The sequence below is a fragment of the Muntiacus reevesi genome, chromosome 14 (assembly GCF_963930625.1).
Source record: "Muntiacus reevesi chromosome 14, mMunRee1.1, whole genome shotgun sequence".
Lineage (NCBI taxonomy): Eukaryota > Metazoa > Chordata > Mammalia > Artiodactyla > Cervidae > Muntiacus > Muntiacus reevesi.
In genome coordinates, this window is record NC_089262.1 from 33,692,156 (window position 1) to 33,713,129 (window position 20,974).

Here is a 20,974-nt window from a genome sequence, read left to right on the forward strand (position 1 = left end):
TCAGGGTCAGTTCCATTTGGTTGCTTTTTCTCCTCATAGTTTCCTGCTTCTTGGTACTTTTTTATTTGATGCTACACATTATGAATTTTACCTTGTTGGATGTTGGGTATCTTCATATTCCTATAAATATTTTTGGGCTTCCCAGGTGGCACAGTGGTAAAGAACCCACCTGCCTATGTAGGAGATACAAGAGACTCGGTTTCGATCCCTGGGTCTGGAAGATCCCCAGGAGACGGAATTGGCAACCCACTCCAGTATTCTTGCCTGGAAAATTCCATGGACAAAGAAACCTGGTGGGCTACCGTCCATGGGGTCTCAAAAGACTCAGACTTAACTGCATGACCGAGCACAGGCAAACACAATAAACAATTTTAGCTTGTTTTGGGACAGAATTATGGTACTTGGAAAGAGTTTGATTTTTGGATATGCTTTTAAGACTTCTTTGGTGGGAGTGGGACAGAGTTCAATGTTCAATAATAATTTATTGAATTAGTAATTTATAATAGTGACTTGCCCACTACTGAGGCAAGACTCATCTGTGTAAACCGCCTCCGCCTGCCATTCCCCACCATCAGGATGGTGTTCAGTCCATTATGAAGAATAAGCATTATTTCTGGCCTCAAATGGGAGCTGAACATTGTTACCTCTTGCCCTTTTGAGTGGCTCTTCCTCTGGTTTCCAGTAGTTCATCACATGCCTCAACTTATCAGTTTGCTGATAAGTTTACTTATCAGTTTACTGATCAATTTACTCAAAGGAGCATTTTTCTGGAGTTTCCTCTCTGTGGCTTTCTCTCTCCTCTCTAGTGCTCTGCCTGGAGGACTCCAGTCGCCCTCCCTGTTCTCTCTGTCTCAGCTTTAGCTCCTCAGTCCAGGGTGTCCTTTGGTGTTCGCTTCCCTGCACTATATCCTATAAATTATCTCAAAGCAGTGACCTGGGAGAGTGACAGGACTCACTTTGCTCTTTGTCTCACATAGACCACTATCCTTTGTTGCCTGATGTTCAGTATCTTGGACATCATCATTTCACATACTGTTAGAGAGTCATTCTGGTCCTTGTTACTCCATCTTGGCTGGAACCAGAAGTCTGGCATCTAGGCAAAACAGTTTGAATGGGCATCAGCACCCTTGCTGAAGTGGCACGCTGATGCTTATTCTCTCGTTTTTTTACAGTGGATAGGGATACAGGACAAACCCTGGGGTGTGTGGAGACAGGTCAGGGGGGAAGAAAGTGAAAGTTGCTCAGTCATGTCCGACTCTTTGTGACCCCATGGACTATACAGTCCATGGCATTCTCCAGGCCAGGATACTGGAGTGGGTAGCTTTTCTCTTTTCCAGGGGATCTTCCCAACCCAGGGATCAAACCCATGTTTCCCACATTGCAGGTGGATTCTTTCCCAACTTAGCCACCAGGGAAGCCCAGGGGAGAAGGAAAGGAAGGGTTATCTATTTCTTCACATTTAGAAGCTGCTCTACACAACCATATCCAAATATTATTTCTCCAAAACTCATCTCTCATGCTGTCATTGAATCTTTGTCATAGGCTATCCACTCATAGTTCTGAGGCTCACAAATATTCAAATCTTTTTCTTACAATCCAACACTAAATTATGGTCAGACTCTGGCTACAAGTGCCTGGGAAGATAATCTTTCTTGGTTCATGTCTATGTAGTTAAATTAAGAAGCTGATTCATCTCTAGTAGTTACACTAATCCATTTGGTGCTGTTCACCAATGGTCATTAATATGTCAGCAGCATGTCTGTGTAAATCCTATCTTTTGCCTGTGAAAAGAACACTGATTAGTTTGGCTATACCAGAATCCAATTAGCATTCTCTCTTCTCATCTGATTTTTTTAAAATGTAATTTCGTTAATGTGAATTTTAATAGTGATTTATAGTCACTGCCTTCCTTGCCCTTCTCACATAACTGGGTACCTTCTTTTTGAGGTCAAAGTCCAACAGGATCAGCCTTGTACATAATTCTCATTCTTTTCCATTTCCTGTTATAATATCTTTGTAATATTTGCAATCTTCTACTTGTAATCATACTTAACTGCACCCCGTTCTCAGGCTGACTTAGTTCACACTTAATGGCAGACTTCACAAAGCACATATTTCCTGGAAAGACTGTTGTGCATTAGCCGGGAAGGACAGGACATGTTCATGTAAACTCTCTGAGAACCACCATCCCCTATGACCAGAGGAAGAGAGTTCACACCAAGCTATGTAACCCAGAGCTTTTGTCAAATGCTTTAGTCAGGGCAGGGGGACAGTATCAGCTCAAAAACAGCTTGGACATTTCTGAAGGGGGAAAAAGAGCCTTGATAAGCACAAGTGATTAAATATTTTTTCTGCCTGTAACTTGTTACGAATCTGACATTTGTCTTACTAATACATTGACTTCCACAATCTACACAGATAAGTACCAAATAATTACCAGAAAAATAACGCTGCTGTGTGGGAAATGGCAACCTCCCAATCTAAGGGAGCCAATGTGCATTCCCCAGCCCTTACTGGAGAATCACAAAAGCATGTAGGAGAAACAGATGTGGCAGCCTTGAAGCGAAAGGAAGCTTCTTAGAGCTCTAAGAATTTGAGGCAGTCAGGATTGTTGTGGTTAAGGGTATAAGTTCTAGGGCATGACTCTCTGGGTTCAAACCTCAATTCTACTATTACTTTCTAGCTGTGTGAACTTGGGAAAATTACTCAACATCTCTGTGGTTTGACTTTTGCCTTCTGTAAGATGGAGACACAGTAGTATCTATTTCGTAGAATTGTTGTCCTTTCACAGATTGATTAAAATAAATTAATAAGTGGAAAAAACACTTAGACCAGTGCTTGATACATACAGTGTTAGCTGCTATTTTTCTTTTTTTTATTAATTGAAATATGTTTGACATATAACATTGTGTATATTTCAAGAGTCAAGGGGTTGATCTGATACATTCATATATTATACAGTTAGACCTCAAGATATTGATGATTTCGTTCCAGATCACAACAATAAAGCCAGTATAACTGTGGTTTCTCAGTGCATATAAAAGTTTTATTTATACTATATTATAGTCTATTAAATCTACAATGATATTATTCTGCAAACACAACTGCATGTCTTAGTTAAAAAATACTTTGTTGTTAAAAATTGCTAACAATCATCTGAGCCTTCAACAAGTTTTCATCTTTTTGCGGGTGGAGGGTCTTGCCTCAATGTTGATAACCATTGACTCTGATCAGGGTGGTGGTTGTTGAAGGTTAGGGCAGCTGTGGCAATTTCTTAACATAAGACAGCACGAAAAATGATTTGAACTAGATCTTCTGGATTACTTGCTGCAGCTTCTACATCGGCACTTGTAGCTTCACTTGTACTTTTATGGCATGGAGATAGTTCCTTTCCTTAAACCTCATGAACTAGCTTCAAACTTTTCTTCTGCAGCTTCCTCACCTCTCTTGGCCTTCATAGAATTGAAGAGAGTTAGGGCCTTGCCCTAGACATGGCTTTGGCTTACGGGATTGTCTTGACTGGTTTGCTCTTCTATCCAGACCACCAAAACTTCCTCCAAAATAGTTATTTCACTTTCTTAACATTCAAATATTTCCTGAGGTAGCACTTTACATTTCCTTCTTTTTACTTATTAAATATGGCTACCAAAACATTTAAAATTATATATCATATTGAACTGGGCTGGGCTAGATAATGAAGGAGCTTATTTGCTTTGCTCAAATGTTTGGACTTTATCTTGAAAGCAAAGGGCAAAAACAGGATCAAATTTACATATTCCATATTTATATCTCAGAAAATTTAGCCTAGCAGCTGTGAGGGAACTGGATTTGAAGGAAATAAAATCAGAGCTATGGAGATCATTTGGTTGAAAAATATAGGCAAGAAAAAATCATGATGTGACTAGTGGAAGGCAGTGTGGTGGAAGAAGTGGGCCTATTGAAGAGGTAGATTTCCTCAGTAAGACTAAGGAGTGTCCAGGTTGACCCTAGGGTATGTGGACTGGAGAACTGGATGGATTCTCTGGGGCAGAGCCTAGAGAATGAGGAATAGAACTTAATCTACATGTCATGCTAAGTGACTTTAACAAAACCATCCTTGATTCCTTTAATCTTTTAATCAGATTGCACAGGCTCCCACAGCCAAAATATTGCTATTAGGAATTACTGGCTAAGTCGTGTCCAACTCTTTGTGACCCTATCAACTGTAGCCTGCCAGGCTCCTCTGCCCATGACATTCTTCAGACAAGAATACTGGAGTGGGTTGCCACGCCCTCCTCTAGGGGATCTTCCGACTCAGGAATCAGACCTGCATCTCTTATGTTTCCTGCATCGGCAGGTGGGTTGTTTACCATGAGCCACCTGGGAAGCCCATTGGCTCTCCTACTTTTTCCCAAATATGCTCCTGAATTAAGAAGCACAAAATGAATCCTGAAACTCTCTCTCTCTACCACTCCTTAATAACAGCAACAAATAAGCCAGATAGCTTCCAATCTCCTCACTACCACAGTTAACAGTCCACTTTGTACTCGGAGGGCTTCTGGAATGCAATGGGAATATTTTTAAAATGAGAATGAAGGAGGTTTTGGGAGACATTCCTCCCCAAGGGATGCAGTGCAGTTCCATGGAAAGAACAGAGGCTTGGAATCCAGACACACCTGTCCTTGGATCTTAGATCTGCTCCTTTCTGGTTCTAAGCCCTGGCTCATGAAAGACTCGCAATCAATATTTGTTGAACAGATGAAGTTTACTTAACTCCTCTGAGCCTCAGTTTCCTGACCTGAATAAATGAGGTAACAATTTTCACTATGAAGGGTTATTTTGCACACGAGATCAACTGGAACAAAAAGCGTTTGACACTTTAATACTCATTAAATGATAACATTTTTTATTGCATCTTGGAATAAAGTTTAAATAGAGTGCAAAACTGTGGTTCATTTCATATGCTACACATGATCAACTTTGCATTCAGACTACCAGTTTGTATATTTCCAGGGCTGTGTGGACATGACTGGCATATATCACTTAAATCATGAGATGATCCTATATCCTAAACTCTTGTGGGCATCCAACAAATCTCCAAGCAGAGCTGTGGAACCACTACCATGGCTACTGTTAGCTGTCTTCTTTTCCTTGCCCTTCTCCCCTACTTCCATGTTGCCTGGGGAAGAAATCTTAGAAACTCAAAATGCTAAAAGAAGACCAGAGGAATCTGAGCCAGGATGAAGGTACTGGGTTACCCACATACTGATAACTAAAGTTGGCTCTACCTGAAATGACAGCTGATACTATTGTGTATTAGCTGAAAGAATCACCATCCCATGACCTGCCCGCTTTTTCATGCTGAGTGGGCAGCAACAGCCTCCAAGTTTTGCTTTTTATCACAGCTCAACAAATATTTATGCATAAAGAACAAAACGCAGGCCAATCGCTCTTCTCTGTCATCTAGGAACAATTCAACTCTTTTCCTCAAAACTTTTGCAAGAAGCTAACCCACTCTCACCCACCAGGCTGGAAAGGGGGCACCTAAGAGCCATTAAAAAGTGTGAGGCAGGCCACGCGGCCAATGAAATGGCACGATCATGTTCCCAGAGAAACAAGGTCTTGAACCTTTCATCAATCAAGGAGTGTTTGCAGAGTGGCTCCATGGTATCCTCTTATGCCAGACTCCACTGAAGACATGTCCTGATCCTTGAGAAACTTATCATTTATCAAGAGCAACAGAACGCACAGTTGAAAGAAATAGAAGACGGCTGAGCACTTAATGGGTGATATTGACTTGTAAGTGGAAGAAGAGTTTCCAGAAAGGAGAATCAATGCAGGTTGCTGATGCTGAAAAGATCTACACGAAGAAGACAGAGGTTAAGCGAGGCTATGAAAGGTGGGTAAGATTTCAGCAAAAGAAGGAATGACAGAAGGACTTTGGAAAGTTCATGTGTTTGGTGGGTGTGTGTGTGTTGGGGGGGGTGAGGGTGGGTTGGGATCATGGAGGAAGATTCAAAAGCAAGGAGATGCTAATAAGTACAGTACATACTACCCACTCATTATCCTCACCCCCACACTATAATTCACTCAGTCCCCTCCTGTCTCCCTCCTGTCTTAAGCCTCACCTCACATTTTTTCCCCATTTATTTATTTATTTTTCATTTATTTTTGTTAGTTGGAGGCTAATTACTTCACAACATTGCAGTGGGTTTTGTCATACATTGACATGAATAAGCCATGGAGTTACATGTATTCCCCATCCCGATCCCCCCTCCCAACTCTGAGGCTAATTACTTTACAATATTGTAGTGGTTTTTGCCATACATTGACATTTTTCTTTTGTTAACTATAAATTTCCTCTTTTCTATGTCTGTCTTCACCACCTTTACTAGTAAATGGACTTAAAATCACTTCGAATACCTTGAGTATGGATTTCTTAGCTCCCCAACACAAGCAAAGAACCTTATGAGTTCCCAGCTCGAGGCAGAACGCATGCTCAGTGAATGCAACCCAGGGACAGAAGCTGAATTTATTTCCGTCCACAGCCAGCCCCTGGGAGGACCAAAGAGCTTCATGACTTTTGTTCTGGCATTCTGAAGGCAAGAGGTGGGGGACCAAAATGTTGCTATTAATAAAAACGGCAAAAGAATCCTTGGGGGAGACAAAAGCTCTGAAATTGTAGGGTCATTTGATAGCTAGCACTGAAAGCCCTCATTTGGTTTGTCTCTCTCTGTTTCTTTTTCTTTCCTTCCTTCTCTTTATTTATTTATTTTTTTTCTGGAATTTTACACAAATGGGTTCATTCACAAAGAGAAAGCCAAGTTTTGGGTACAACACCTTCCCAAAACAGAGGCCTTTGAAAACACTGGTCTGGATCAAGACACAATGCCCTTTCCCCTCACCCCGACCCCATCCTTAAATCACTCCCTATAATTTGTTCAGCTTGTTGGCACCCTGAGTGTCCAGGCGGTTGGGACCCACAGCCCCTTTGGGATGAGAAGGGAAGGCATTCGTCCTCTCCTCTCCTCTCAGAGGCTCTGAGGCAGCTGGCCCTCTGCCTGGCTGTGCCAGAAAGTGGCATGGCCAACAGGGAGACTGTGGTCAGCACAGGAAGAAAAGCTCGGGTATTCACAGCTAAACTATGGTTTGAGAAATACTGGCGACAGCGGGTTGGCTGGGTAGGGAGGGTAGCAGCAGACATGCAGTCTCTGACTCTGCTTCTCCCTGAAACAGGCTCTGAAAGAACCAGAGAAAGGATCCCAATGTTCCCGGGCAGGTGAGGGGCGAGGGAGGCAGTTCCCACAGTAGCAGCCATATGGTGAGCGCCAGGGCTGGCCCAGGAGGGCTTTCCTTTGGAGTCTTCTTGGGGGTAGCATAGGGGCTCTCAAGGCCTTTTCCACGACGTGGGAGTAGCATCCTTTGGCCCAAGAAAGACTCTCTGGAGCCAAGGATTTTCCAGTCTGGCTCAGACCCCCAGATGCCTCTCCCACCAGAGACACCTCCCATTATTCCTGAGCTCCAGTCCATCAGCTTGTGCTGCGGAGACCCTGGGATCGGCATCACCAAGTTGAGTAAGGAATCTACGCACATTAGTTGGATATTTCTTTCCATTGCTCCTTTTCACAGTGGAACAGAAGTAGGGCAAGCTTCTCTCATGGTACACGTGTCTGGCCTCCGCAAAACTAAACTTCCCCCACCCTAACTCACCACCTTACATAAGCCCCAGAGATCTGGGAAACAGATCGGAAGTTGGCTGTTTCTACTTCACCCCCTTTCTGTTTCATCTTTCCTTTAAAATAGATGAACCTGGATGTGGACAAACATATTTGTAGCAGAAACTTGCACACTGGGACAGGGATATGCGCTCCACACTCCTTAGTTATTTTCATTCACTTAAGAGAATCAGAAAAAGCACTGGAGGCCCTCAGGACATGCAAATTAAATGTGGCAGCTGAAATTGGCATCTTGGGAGCAGCTGGAGCAAGCTGGCACCCACCAGGCAAAGCATTTCAAAGGAATTGAGGCTGCTGTCGCCAAATGAAGGAACACCTGGCAGGCTGGGGGGACAGTTAAAAGGAAGCAAGTCCTCTCTTTAGAGCCAGGGTTTGCACACTGCCCTCCAGCTAAAGAAAGTTAGGAGGGGGGTTCGCTTATTCAAAGGCCTTCAATGTGGACGGTATCATTTTTTCTTCAGTAAAGACTGATGTTTAAAGAAAATCCTCTCGCAGGCCGATGGCAATCTTGTTTGTACCAGAGCAATAGAGCTCTTGGTCATAAATATGCGAAGCATAATGAAAAGATTATGGCTCAGTGGCTGGGGTGCAAATTGGTCTGTGTTGTTTACTGCCTGAGGAATGCCTTCCCTCCACCCTTCTCTTCTAGTGCAATCCCACACACAGAGGAGAATCCACAAAGGCAAATACCTTTTCATGTCCCATTCCTCTGCTTCCCAGAGCTTGCCCCACTGTGGACCTGACTATGTGGGTATGAAGATCCACACCCACACGGGAAGGGCAAGGTGGAAGGGAGGCAATTAAAGAAATAGGTTTCCTGGTCCAGGACTGGCCAGTCTGTTGGGGGCCTCAACTAGTGGTGTATAATTTTGGCCTCACACAGAGAGGGTTGGTATTAGACTAACCATGCATTAGGGTTGGCTTCAATGATCTCTGAGAGGTAAGAGGAGGACACTGAAGTTTCCCAGTGTTCGTGCTGGCCTGGATGTACATCTTTAGGCTAAATCTGTTCTTGAAGAGGGTGATTGAATGGGTGACTAAATCCCAGGCTGGAATTCTGGTTTTGTCTGTAATTACCGAGCCCTGGGTCCTTGGGCAAATGACTTGTCCTCTTTCCCCACACCAGCTTCCTCTGTCCTGTGAAGTCAAAATGAGCCAAGAACAGAAAGCATCATGCCTGAGCCATGGGATGTGCTTAGTCAATGGAGACTGTCACCCGAGCATCAGACCACAGGAGTGCTGGAGAGGGAGGAACGGTCTTTCACAGCACTGTCTGCCTGTCCCTGGCTTCCCAGGAGCCTGAGTTTACTTAAAATCTGCTTCCTACCTTAGCTCTGCTGAAGCCTCTGGTTCCAGTCTCCCATCAACCTGAGCCTACTGCCATTCTTATGCCAGATCTTAGTGTTCACCACTCTGTCTTCATGCACAGCCTAGGATTTTAATCCTTCTCTTCTTCTGCCTTGTCACTTTCCTTGAGAAAATAACACCATGCACTGAAGCACTGAAATGAGGCAAGAGAGTTTCCCTGTTTGATTCAGTTAGGTTTTTAATCTTTACATTTGATCCCAGGGGTTTCCTCCACCAGATCGATGAGGCAATTTACATGTGGATGCTTAGCTTGTTTCTGTAAAAGCCAGGTCTAGAATTTAGTCTCCTAACCATGAAAGAGCTAAAAGGAAGAGAATTCTATCAGGGCCCTGGCCGGAAACAGTAGTGCAGTGGAACTGAGTTATATGAGAGCTTGATGGAAAGACTATTGACAAAGATGAGGGGTATAGGGGACCCACAAGGGATAAGACAGTAGCATAGAGTGAGTAACAATAGGGATGTGAGCACCTGTACACCAAAAGGGGTCAGGAAAGGGCGCAGTTAAAAGTAGATTCACAGAGATGTGCAGAAGGGGGCTGTCTCATAGAAGCCACGACCCTTTCAGCCAAGGGATTCAGCCTTGGCAGCCTCACAAGAAGAGAGCAAGGGGAACAGTGACCTCAGCCTCACTCTCCTCCTTCCTCCGCTTCTCCTCTCTGGCTGGATCTGTCCAAGAGCTGGAAGGGAAGAGATCCATGTGGTAATCCCTACTGACTAGCCTCCTTTCTGGTGGGCAGAGGGCATGGTGAAGAAGAGCACTTTAGTCAAACAAAACAAGAAGCTTGTGTGTTAGGTAGGTGGGAATGGGGGACCAGTAACGTACAAAAGAGCAGCACTGATTTCAGGAAGTATAAACTCTGGACACTCTTGTCAGTGATCCCTCACCCTCTCAACCTACAACCTCCAAATTTCTACTAATTTCCCTCTCTCTCTCTAGCCAAATATCCAATTTCCATGGAAATATTTCTTCTTTTATTTTTATTTTATTTATTTTATTTTTATTTCTTCTTTTAAAGAGGCTACAAGTTGTTTAGTAATATATTATGGAATTTACAAATAACAAATAATTAAACTAGAGCAATCACAACAAACAAAATACTGTACAGCAATAATATCAATGAGACTTGCAGTAAGAGAGAGCCTTACTATGTTCTTTCATATCACTCATCTCCCTCGGGGAAGCTGAGGTATGTGAATGCACCTGCCCCCACCACCTTATTCCTCTCAGTGCCCGTCTATGAGGGAAGGAGACATGATGCTTACAGCCTCCTAATGCTTTCAGGACATGCTCAGTTACTTTCTCTTTGTGGCCACCATCGAGTCAGTCAGGCTCACCGATGCCAACATGTTCCTCCTTGCCTTCATCAAAACATTCGTCTGGTGTCCCATGCCTTAGAGACCATGTTTTTGGAGAAAACTACTAAACTAACTTGTAAACAAGAGTTTTGGGTCCAACAATACTTTCTGTAATATCTTTTTATTCAAACTTGTTTTCCTATCTTTCCACCTCAGAGCTTGTAACATTTAGTTGTCCTGTCTCTGGGGTTAACAGTGAAGACCAGGGACTTCTCTCTGGTCTCACGGTTTCACTCTGTTGACTGAAGATTAAAACCCTTATATGGAAGCTTTCCCTAGTTTGGATTCCCTGGTAACAGGTTCTGAGGCAGAGAGCTGCATGTAGAAATCTTATTGGGGAAGAGTCTTGGGAGATGTGCCTCTAAGGACCCAGACAGGGCAGGACTGGGGAAGCAGAGCCGAGTCACACAAGCCTTAGTCATTCCAACACGCTCCAGAGCTGGAACGGCCCTTCAGAGATGTCTTACTGAGGCAAATATGACAACCTTGGCATTCTCATATCAGCCAGTCATTGGTCATTAGCTGTCTCTGGGAGAGGATAACCTCAGGAGAAGTGGTTCTCTGGAGCCAAGACAATTCTTAGTGAGCCATGTAGCTATCACCTGTCAGCATACCTGAGATATATAATATATATAATATATAATATATGTGGTATATAATATTAGGACTATTATATACCATGTATATAATAGTCCTAATACCTGAGGCATGCGTATGCTGTTCCTGAGGAGAGGACAGTTGACAGAGTCCTGCAGCATCTTCTTTAGGCTGCTCAGATCCTCTTGCAGCTAATAGTAATTTGTCCCATCTGGAAAAAGCATCTCTAGGATTCTGATTAGTCTTGTTTCTTGTGAAAACTTGGAATGGACAATAGCCCTACAGCTGCAGTTGACCTTATATTCATAGCTGATACTCTGGTCCACATCTTCTACCAATCAACCTAGGTTTCTCCCAACCTCAGCCAACATGTCTGCCTGTCTAGGTAGATCACCAGCTGGGGGTCCTAGACCCTCTTTCCTGAGTTAACAAGACCTTCTCAGGCTGTGGCTGCTACCTGTGCATAAACCACTAAATCCAGGAATGGGAATACTGAAAGACATCCATCCAAGACCTTGAAGGTAAGAAAGGCAAAGCCGTATCTGGGATGTGTGTCAATCCTGGTCAAGATACACTGCCGCTCTACCTAGAGTGAAGAAGATTCAAAAGAATTGATTTGATACCAAACTACTGATTGGTCTACTTGAGTGACGGTGCCAAATTAGAGACCAGTTTGGATGGACATTCAACAGCCATTACCTAAACCAGCTTTTATAAGTATGCTGCTGGGCCCATGCATGAGTCTTCATTTCTACCATAATGGCAGCTCTATTCATGTTGTTGTTGTTGTTAAGTCACTCAGTTGTGTCTAACTCTCTGTGATCCCATGGGCTGCAGCACGCCAGGCTTCCCTGTCCTTTACCAGTTCCCGCAGTTTGCTCAAACTCATGTCCATTGAGTTGGTGATGCCATCCAATCATCTCATCCTTTGTCATCCCCTTTTCCTCCTGCCTTCAATCTTTCCCAGCATCAGGGTCTTTTCTAATGAGTCAGCTCTTTGCAATAAGTGGCCAAACTATTGGAACTTCAGCTTTAGCATCAGTCCTTTCAGTGAATATTCAGAATTGATTTCCTTTAGGATGGACTGGTTTGATCTTGCAGTCCAAGGGATTCTCAAGAATCTTCTCCAGCACCACAGTACAAAAGCATCAATTCTTCAGTGCTCAGCCTTCTTTATGGTTCAACTCTCACATCTATACATGACTATTGGAAAAGCCATAACTTTGATTAGATGGACTTTGTCGGCAATGTAATATCTGCTTTTTAGTATGCTGTCTAGGTTGGTCATAGCTTTTCTTCCAAGGAGCATGTGTCTTTTAATTTCATGGCTGCAATTACCATCTGCAGTGATTTTGGAGCCCAAGAAAATAAAGTCTGTCACTCTTTCCATTGTTTCCCCATCTATTTGACATGAAGTGATGGGACCAGATGCCATGATCTTAGTTTTCTGAATGTTGAATTTTAAGCCAGTTTTTTCACTCTTCTCTTTCACTTTCATCAAGAGGCTCTTTAGTTCCTCTTCACTCTCTTCCATAAAGGTGTGTCATCTGCATATCTGAGGTTATTGATATTTCTCCTGGCAATCTTGGTTCTGGCTTGTACTTCATCCATCTGTCAGTTCACATGATGTACTCTGCATATAAGTTAAATAAGCAGGGTGATAATATACAGCCTTGACGTACTCTTTTCCCAGTCTGGAACCAGTCCATTGTTCCATGTCTGGTCCTAACTGTTGACCTGTGTACAGGTTTCTCAGGAGGCAGGTAAGGTGATTGGGTATTCCCACCTCTTTAAGAATTTTCCACAGTTTGTTGTGATCCACACAGTCAAAGACTTTTGTGTAGTCAATGAAGCAGATGTTTTTCTGGAATTCTCTTGCTTTTTCTATGATTCAATGGATGTTGGCAATTTGGTCTCTGCTTCCTCTGCCTTTTCTAAATTCAGCTTGAATATCTGGAAGTTCTCAGTTTGTGCACTGTTGAAGCCTAGCTTGGAGATTTTTGAGCATTACTTTGCTAGCATTTGAGATGAGTACAATTGCATGGTAGTTTGAATAGTCACTCTACTCACGAGTCCATTATATATGCACTGGGTTGAAGAGAATAGAGGCTGTCTGACATCTACTGAGTCACTTCATTATTTAGTGTGTCTTCTTCAATGTATGCTATCTGTTGGTGCCACCTCCACGAGCCCATCCAAGTGCCTCCTCCCCAGACATCTTTGTCCCACATCTTTCAATTATTCTCTTATGAGGGCCTGGCACACTAGCCAGGCCATCTGCCACATGCTCTGCTCCTAAGGACCATGCCAGATAGCAACTGTTTTAGATGGGATGCCCTGGAAACCAAACTCTGAGACAGAGTGCAGAGGGTTTATTTTGGAGTGCACTCGGGAAATACATCTTTAAGGAATTGACCAAGCAGACCTGGGAGAAGGGCAAATTGAAACAAGGAAGAAAGATCTTTTTATCCTCATATCAGTTAGTCATTGGCCATAGGCTGTTCCAGTTAGGGGGTCATAATCTTAGATGAGATATATCTTCAGCTGAGAGTAATTCCTAGTGAGAGATTTAACTGTGTGGTCGAGAGACAATATTTCTCAGTCACTCAATCATGTCTGACTCTTTGTGACCCTTTGGACTGTAGCCCACCAAGCCCTGCTGTCCATGGAATTTTCTAGGCAAGAATACTGGAATGGGTTGCCATTTCCTACTCCATGGGAACTTCCTGACCCAGGGATTGAACCCATGTCTTCTGCCTCTCCTGTGTTTCCCTGCATTGGCAGGAAGATTCTTTAACACTGTGCCACTTGGGAAGCCCGCTGGTGACTTGGAGATGATTATCTTACTCCTGAAGAAGTAATCTTGGTCGTGAGTCACAGTAGCCACTACAGTGCTAGACCATAAGTCTGTTCGAAATCAGGTTCAAGTTTTACCTATTTCTAGTACCCCAAATTTTGTGGCTTAAAACAATGAACATTTATTATCACACAGTTTCTGTGGATCAGGGATTTAGTAGCTAATGATCTGGTCCTGGTTCAGGGTCTCTCACAGGTTGTAGAGAAGATGTGGGCTGAGGCTGCAGTCATCTGAAGGCTTGACTGGGGCTGCACAATCCACTTTCACAATGACTCGCTAATATCTCTAGCATATTGGTGGTGGGTATTTGCAAGAAGCCTCAATTCCTGGCCACATGAACCTTTCCATAATGCTACTATGAGAGTCCTCATAACAGAGCATCTGACTGATCCATGGGCATGTGACCCAAAAGAGAGCAATGCAGAAGCCATAATGTCTTTTATGACCCGATCTCAAAAGTGATACACTGTCACTTCTCCAAATCCTTTATAATCACATTGTCTCTATTCACTGAGGAAAGAGATTATACAAAGGCATGAGTACCAGAAGGCAAAAACCACTGGGGTCATCTTGGAGACTAGCTACAACAAAGAGGTTCCACAGATCTAGAAGTCTTGAACCAAGGGTCTGTCTAGCAAATGCTTATGTCATTTTAATATTAACTCAGTGTCTAAGGGAGGTGGAGGTAAAGAGCTATAAATATCCGGAATTGAAGGTGGTTGGAAACCATCATGTCCCTCCCTGCTACATTGTTTAATAAAGTACACGTAACCATGTTTCCAGAAAGCAATCCATCACTGCAATAATCTTCTATTGCTGCAGATTATGCCAACATTTAAAATATTTTATTGCTCTAGGAATAGGTTGGAAAAATCATATCATTGTGCTCAAAGGACTCGTGCCAAAAATTGTATCCCTTCTGATTAGGATCTTATATTTTCCAGGATTCTGTAGAAAAGCTTATATATCATCATCTTGTAAATCTAAACACTAAACAGTGGTTTTATGACTATTTTACACTTTTATTCAATACAAAGTAAATGGTGATTATGCTCATAAACAATTATTAAGGCCTGCTAGCTGGTACTCCAAAGGTAAACAGCTAAACTTGGCTTGAGGGACACTACAAAGAAATAAAAATACATAGCTCCTGCTCTTAGAGACATTGGCATCATATGAGGGATATAGCACAAACCCATCATGATGTCATAAGAACTAAACAGATGTAGAAACCAAACTGGAAACTTCCACAGAAATAAAATCTTAGCAAAGTTCTCTCTGGCCTCCACTGATCAACAAAAACTTTCCTAACCCAGAAATAAGCTCAATTTGAAAATAGAAGAGCAAGTGATGAAATGGAAGTGATGAGAGGAGGGCTCAGTAGTCCGCACTGCCCATCACCTTAGTGGCCCAAAGGAGTCAACATGAGCTATAAATGGAAGGCTGCCTCCAAGATGCCCTCTCTATCCATCAGATCACACCACATCCCCTTGACTGAGGGATGCCCTTTTGCCCAAGGCTGTAATTCATTTCCATAACTACCAGTAAGACCAGAACAAACACATTCCTCCCCACAGGAACGACATTTATTTTATAGGTAGAAAATCAATATCCTTTATTTTGTGGAGATGTCTACAATTGGTTTGGAAGAATTGCACTCAGGTCTAATAGGAAAAGTCTATGTGGTCTGAACTTAGTTGACATGCTGGGCTTAGAATCAAGTGGGCTGAGACCTTTCACTTGTTTACTCACCCATTCAACAAATTTATTCATGCAGGGACCATGTTAGGCAAGGAGAACATAGAGCTTAAAAGAATAAATAAATAAATAAGTAAAAGAATCCCTGTTTTAAGATCCTCAAACTGTAGAGGGAAAATAGACAAATAGATATTAATTGATAAACCCTGTAATAGAAATGTGTGATACGCTTTGGAAGATAAATCTTAGAAATTATTAGGTAAAAATAGGGAAGAAAGAGGATGAGATGATTGGATGGCATCATCGACTCAATGGACAAGAGTTTGATAAACTCAAAGATAGTGAAGGACAGGGAAGCCTGTTGTGTTACAGTCCACAGGATCATAGACTCAGGCATGACTGAGCGATGGAACCACAACAAAAGGCTAGAAAATGTGTTCTAAGCAAATGAAACAACATTTTCTAAGACATGAAAACCAGAAAGAACATGACTTGCTCAGTTAATTTTAAGCTCCGGCTGAACTTTAGGGAATTTGTGGGGAACGGGTAAGAGACAAAACTGATACTAAACTGATCAAGAGAGACTTGGTGAACCCAGGATAAGAGTAAGAATTTATTCTGAAGGTAATTGAGGGCTTCTGAAGGAATTGTAAGTGGAATGAAATGATTATACTTGCTTTAAAAAAATCACTCTGGGAACAGCAAAGAAGGATAAGAATGGACTCGAATGGATCCCCAGGGAACTCCCACATTTACGAGGGAAAACAGAGCCAAGAGGAAAACCAAGAAGGAGTAGCCAAGAGATTAAGAAGAAACCCAGGCAGAGGGGCTGTGTGGATTAGAAGGAGAGTGTCTCGAGAAGTGGGGAGAGAAAAGTGTCCAACGCTGTAGAGAGGACGAGGAAGGCGAGGACTGAAGTATGTCCATTCGAGTAGTAACCAGGAAGGCACTGGGCCCTTTAGAGAGAGGAATTTTGTGAAGCAGGAACAGGCAGACTGCAGGTTAAGGGGGAAATGAGAGTGAGGAAGGGGAGACAGAGAGGATCACCTTTTAAAACTCCTGGCTCTGAAGGGATGACGTTCCCTCTTTGGAGGAAACATGTGAGGCAAGGATTTTATTCTTTATGTAAAAAAAAGATCAGGGAGATTTGAGCAGATTCCCATGTGAGTAAAAGATATAAGAAAGAGAGAAGGTAAATAAAGGGGAAATTTCCAGAATTTGTGGGAAGGAACAAGAGGTAGAGCATGGTTGGAGGGCATTACCTGGGACCAAAGATACTTTCTTTTGGTCTAATGAGAGGGCAGAGGGAAGGATGGTGGTGCTGACCTAGGGAGGGCTCCCTTGGATGCTACTGCTTCTTTCTGTGAAGGCGAGAGGACGGTCTCTGCTAGGACGGTAGGGGCAGGCGTTGGCAGGCTTGAAGACCTGGAGACAGGTAGAACAGTTGGAAATAGGGGCTGTGAAGAGTAGGAGAGAGAACCTGTCCACCTAAACTCGGAAGAATTCTTACGTTAAAAGTGGCGGCTTCTTTCATCTGATATGGGAGGAAAGAGAAAGTCTGATGCTGTGAGATTCTGTGATGTCAGGCAATTCAGGTCAATTCCCAGCCTCCCTTCTTCCTTGTGTGAATTCTCTCTGAGGTTCCTACCGTGTTAGCTCTCAGTTCTATTTCTTTTCTTACTTCTTAAAAAAAAAAAGAAGAAGTAACTAACTATACATCAACAAACTGGCAGTGCGTCATAACTGAGGGGAGATGGCACTTCCTCTCTCTGAGCCTGAAAAAACAAAATGATTCAGCTTCTGGTGTATTAATTAGAGTCTGGTTTACTTCCATGAAAATAGAATCTATTGTACCATCTTTATATATTTAAACCTTCTATGACAACAATTTCTGGAACATATCCAGAGTGAAGCTCTGGCAAGGCCCTCAATCTACTACAGCACTTATTTTCTGCATGTGTTAGACAATTGCACTCAATTCAGTATGCATTTACGAAGCACCATCTATATACCTGCAACTATCTCATAAAATCTAGATAAAATTTTCCCATTTTATTTGGGGCATGAATAACAACTTTGTCATGGTGTGTCTCTTTTGTGGAAACTTTTATAACCACAGCAATGGTATAACTCTTAAAAGTTTATTTTTGGCCATTCTCTCTTCCAAAATTCTTCAATGGTTTAAAAACAAAGCAAGAAAACACACATAAACTCCAAGCTCTCCTCTGGCTAATTACTGCTCACTCTGACACCCCAAGGATTGAGATCAACGGAGAGGCTTGAAGATGAGATCAGTGCATGAGAATGGGGAAGAAAATAATAAACTCAAGTCCCCCAATCAACCATTCCTCTAAAACAAAACTCATGTCTCTTTGCCCTTGCTTTTATTTTGGGAAACACAGAATCCCTGGGCAAGGGAGACTTTTCCTTTGTCTTGATCTTGGGTCATTCCCACTGAGAGTTCAGGAAACACTCCCCCCCTAGTTATTACTCTTAAATTTGGAGAGCCAGACACCCTACATGGTGGGAAGTTGTGGCAATCACTTGGCCTTTGCAGCCAGCTCTTACTCATTTTAACTATACTGAGGGAAGAAGCATGCAGCTTCCAGCCCAACGGGCAGCCATGGTGCTGCCTTTAATCCACGACAAGGTGGGAGATGGGGCCCTTCACTTTTCTCTTTCTGATGACCCTAGTTTGATTGTTCAAAACCCCATATTCTTTCAAAACATTTTGCTTTGGCAGCCACACTCCATATCATGTATCTAGTCTCTGTTGAGTTTAATGTCTGTCTTTCTATGAAACTGAACACACCAAGAAGATGGCCTCAGGTTTCTTTACTCCTATTTCCCCAGTACCTAGAACAGTGCCAGGCACAGACAGGTGCTCAGTAAGTATTTGTTGAACTAATTAAATGAGAATTAAATTTGAAGATCTCATGTTGATGCTCTTTCCACAATCATATATCCCCATAGGTGAGAAGAAGGTGAGAATGGTGAGGATGTTGATTCCTGAGCATCTGAAAACTATGAGGTTCTCAGCTTTAGATGATGGAAGAAAGTTTTCTGTCTCCTGAAACCCATGGCTACAAGTAGGGGCGCTGTTGTAACTCCTACTTCTTCCAAATAAGGCTGAAGAGACCGATGGGTGATGGTCCATTCACCTTCAGGGGATGAATGATTGGTATCTTGGGTAATGCCAGCAGCCTTGAAGAATCACACATTTTTAGGGCTAAAAGATCATTTATCTAGGCCAATTTCTCAAATCATAGAGTCTTTTAAGTCACTTTCAAGTCAATGTATGGCAAAACTGATACAATGTTGTAAAGTAAGATAAATAAATTAATTAATTTAAATAAAAAAATAAACTAGTATAATGCAAAAAAAGGTCACTTTTTAAAAGAATGTAGCCTATGGTATTCATATATATTTCTAAAATCAAACCATGTTGCCTCTTACTGGGATAATTGTATATGTTATTTTTCAAGTGGGATATTGAGTGGCTGAAAGGGTAGACCAAAGGCATAATTATAGACTTTCCTAGAAAAGCCAAGGTGAATATGTGATTCCTTAGTAAGTGGGATTTATTTATAGGACTTTAGAAACATGAGATCCATGGAGAGAAAATCATATTAAAATGGTGTGACGAAGACTTTAAGAAGTCTTTCTTCTGCTTTTGGGCACAGTTTTTCTCAAGTTACCCCAAGCTGGAAAGACTGATCTTCATTCACTGCTGGAAACCTCTCCTAACTCAATAAGGTGCTCGATATCCACACTTTCTCTTCACATAAATCGTGCAAGCTTGATGTGAAGACAGAAATGCTAGCTACGAGCAACTGGGAACAACCTTTTTTGCCCTTGAGCCAAATAATTCCAAGGCCCTTACATCAGTTTCCTTCTTATGTTATTTTCCAATCTCTTTATCAGATTTCCTGGTCTCCTCCGTGCCTTTTCATTCAATGCCCAGAATCGAGCCCAGTGTCGCAGGAAGTTATCTGGTTGACATGATTTCCAACTGTACCATAGCTGTGGAAACCATCTCGCAGGGAGAAGGCAGCCCTAGTTCTCAGCCTCTGTGGTGGGTCAACATTCCTCTCTGAACATTCCTGTAAGAATTTAAAGCCCATCAGGGCTACCTGTTAGGCCTCAACCATGCTGTCATCACCCAGACAACAGCAGCTTGCTCTGAAATAATATTTTAGTAATGAGCTACCACAAAGACCTCCAGCTTGACTAAACAATAGATATGAATGACTTTGCTAATATGGCGACTTTCCTAGAGCTTTTGCACAGAAGAAAGTAGTGACCAGGCACTCAAATGCCACAAACAATGCTGAGAACGTGGGAACTGCCTCCTGCTCCTGGGACAGTCAGTGCTCTGGAGGCCCGCCTTGCAAGAATGGGTTTAATGCACGCACTGTGTCATCCTTGATTCTTGCCTGGCTCACAGACTCCAAGACTAATGGCTCAAAGACTTCAGATGGGCACAGGTAACCCCCTTCCCTTAAGATAACAAGGTTAGACAGCAGCTTTTTCCTGTTAAGACAAGTCTTGAAGATGATGGAACAGTGTGTCTCTAAACATCATGGTGAGTTTCAGTAAAGTCTGTGCCTCTTTCATCTGGTACAATTTCTTCCAAAAAGCCAGAACTGTTCCTATCTCCCAGATCTCTTTCAACACAGTCACTTTAATAAGGCATGAAGAAAAATGAGTTTAAGGTCTCCTTACACTGAAATCTTCTACAAGGGAGGTGAATCAAGGGTTCCACATTTTTATTCAAGTTTCAACAAGCTGCAAAACATTGACTCTTACCTCCACCTCCTTATTACCAAGTAGATGGGTTCTGGAAAAGTTTTGGGAGAGTTGAACTATCTCAAAAGACCCAGGGGAGTTTGTTATTTAAATTATTCCCTGCAGAAATATTTTTGTAAAAGCAAGAATTTTCCTCATTTCAGCCCCTTTTCTTTCTTTCTTCGATGTTTTGAAAATTGTATTTTCAGATATCGTGGCTGTGCAAAGTGAAGACTGGACAAAGTCTGGAGTTTACACTAAAATATGGTTGGTGTTAGACCAAAGGATGTGGAGGTATTTCTTTCTTCTACATGGACTCTTCTTCTGAATAGGTTTACCTTCTTCTCTGCCTGCCACCCGCTCCCATGCTCAATTCAAATCCAAGACTGACTTTCTCAGATGGCAAGACGATTGTTCCCGAAGCCACACAGTAAGGATCACTTTCATTGTGTGCCTTCCTGTCCTTCTTAGCTTCTGTGGGCAGATGTCTGAAAACTGGGCTTTACTTGGTCAATCACACAAACTGAAAGTACATTTTTGTCCTGTCATTGACTGATAGCTTATTCCTGACAGCAAGAATAACCCCAGATGTTGT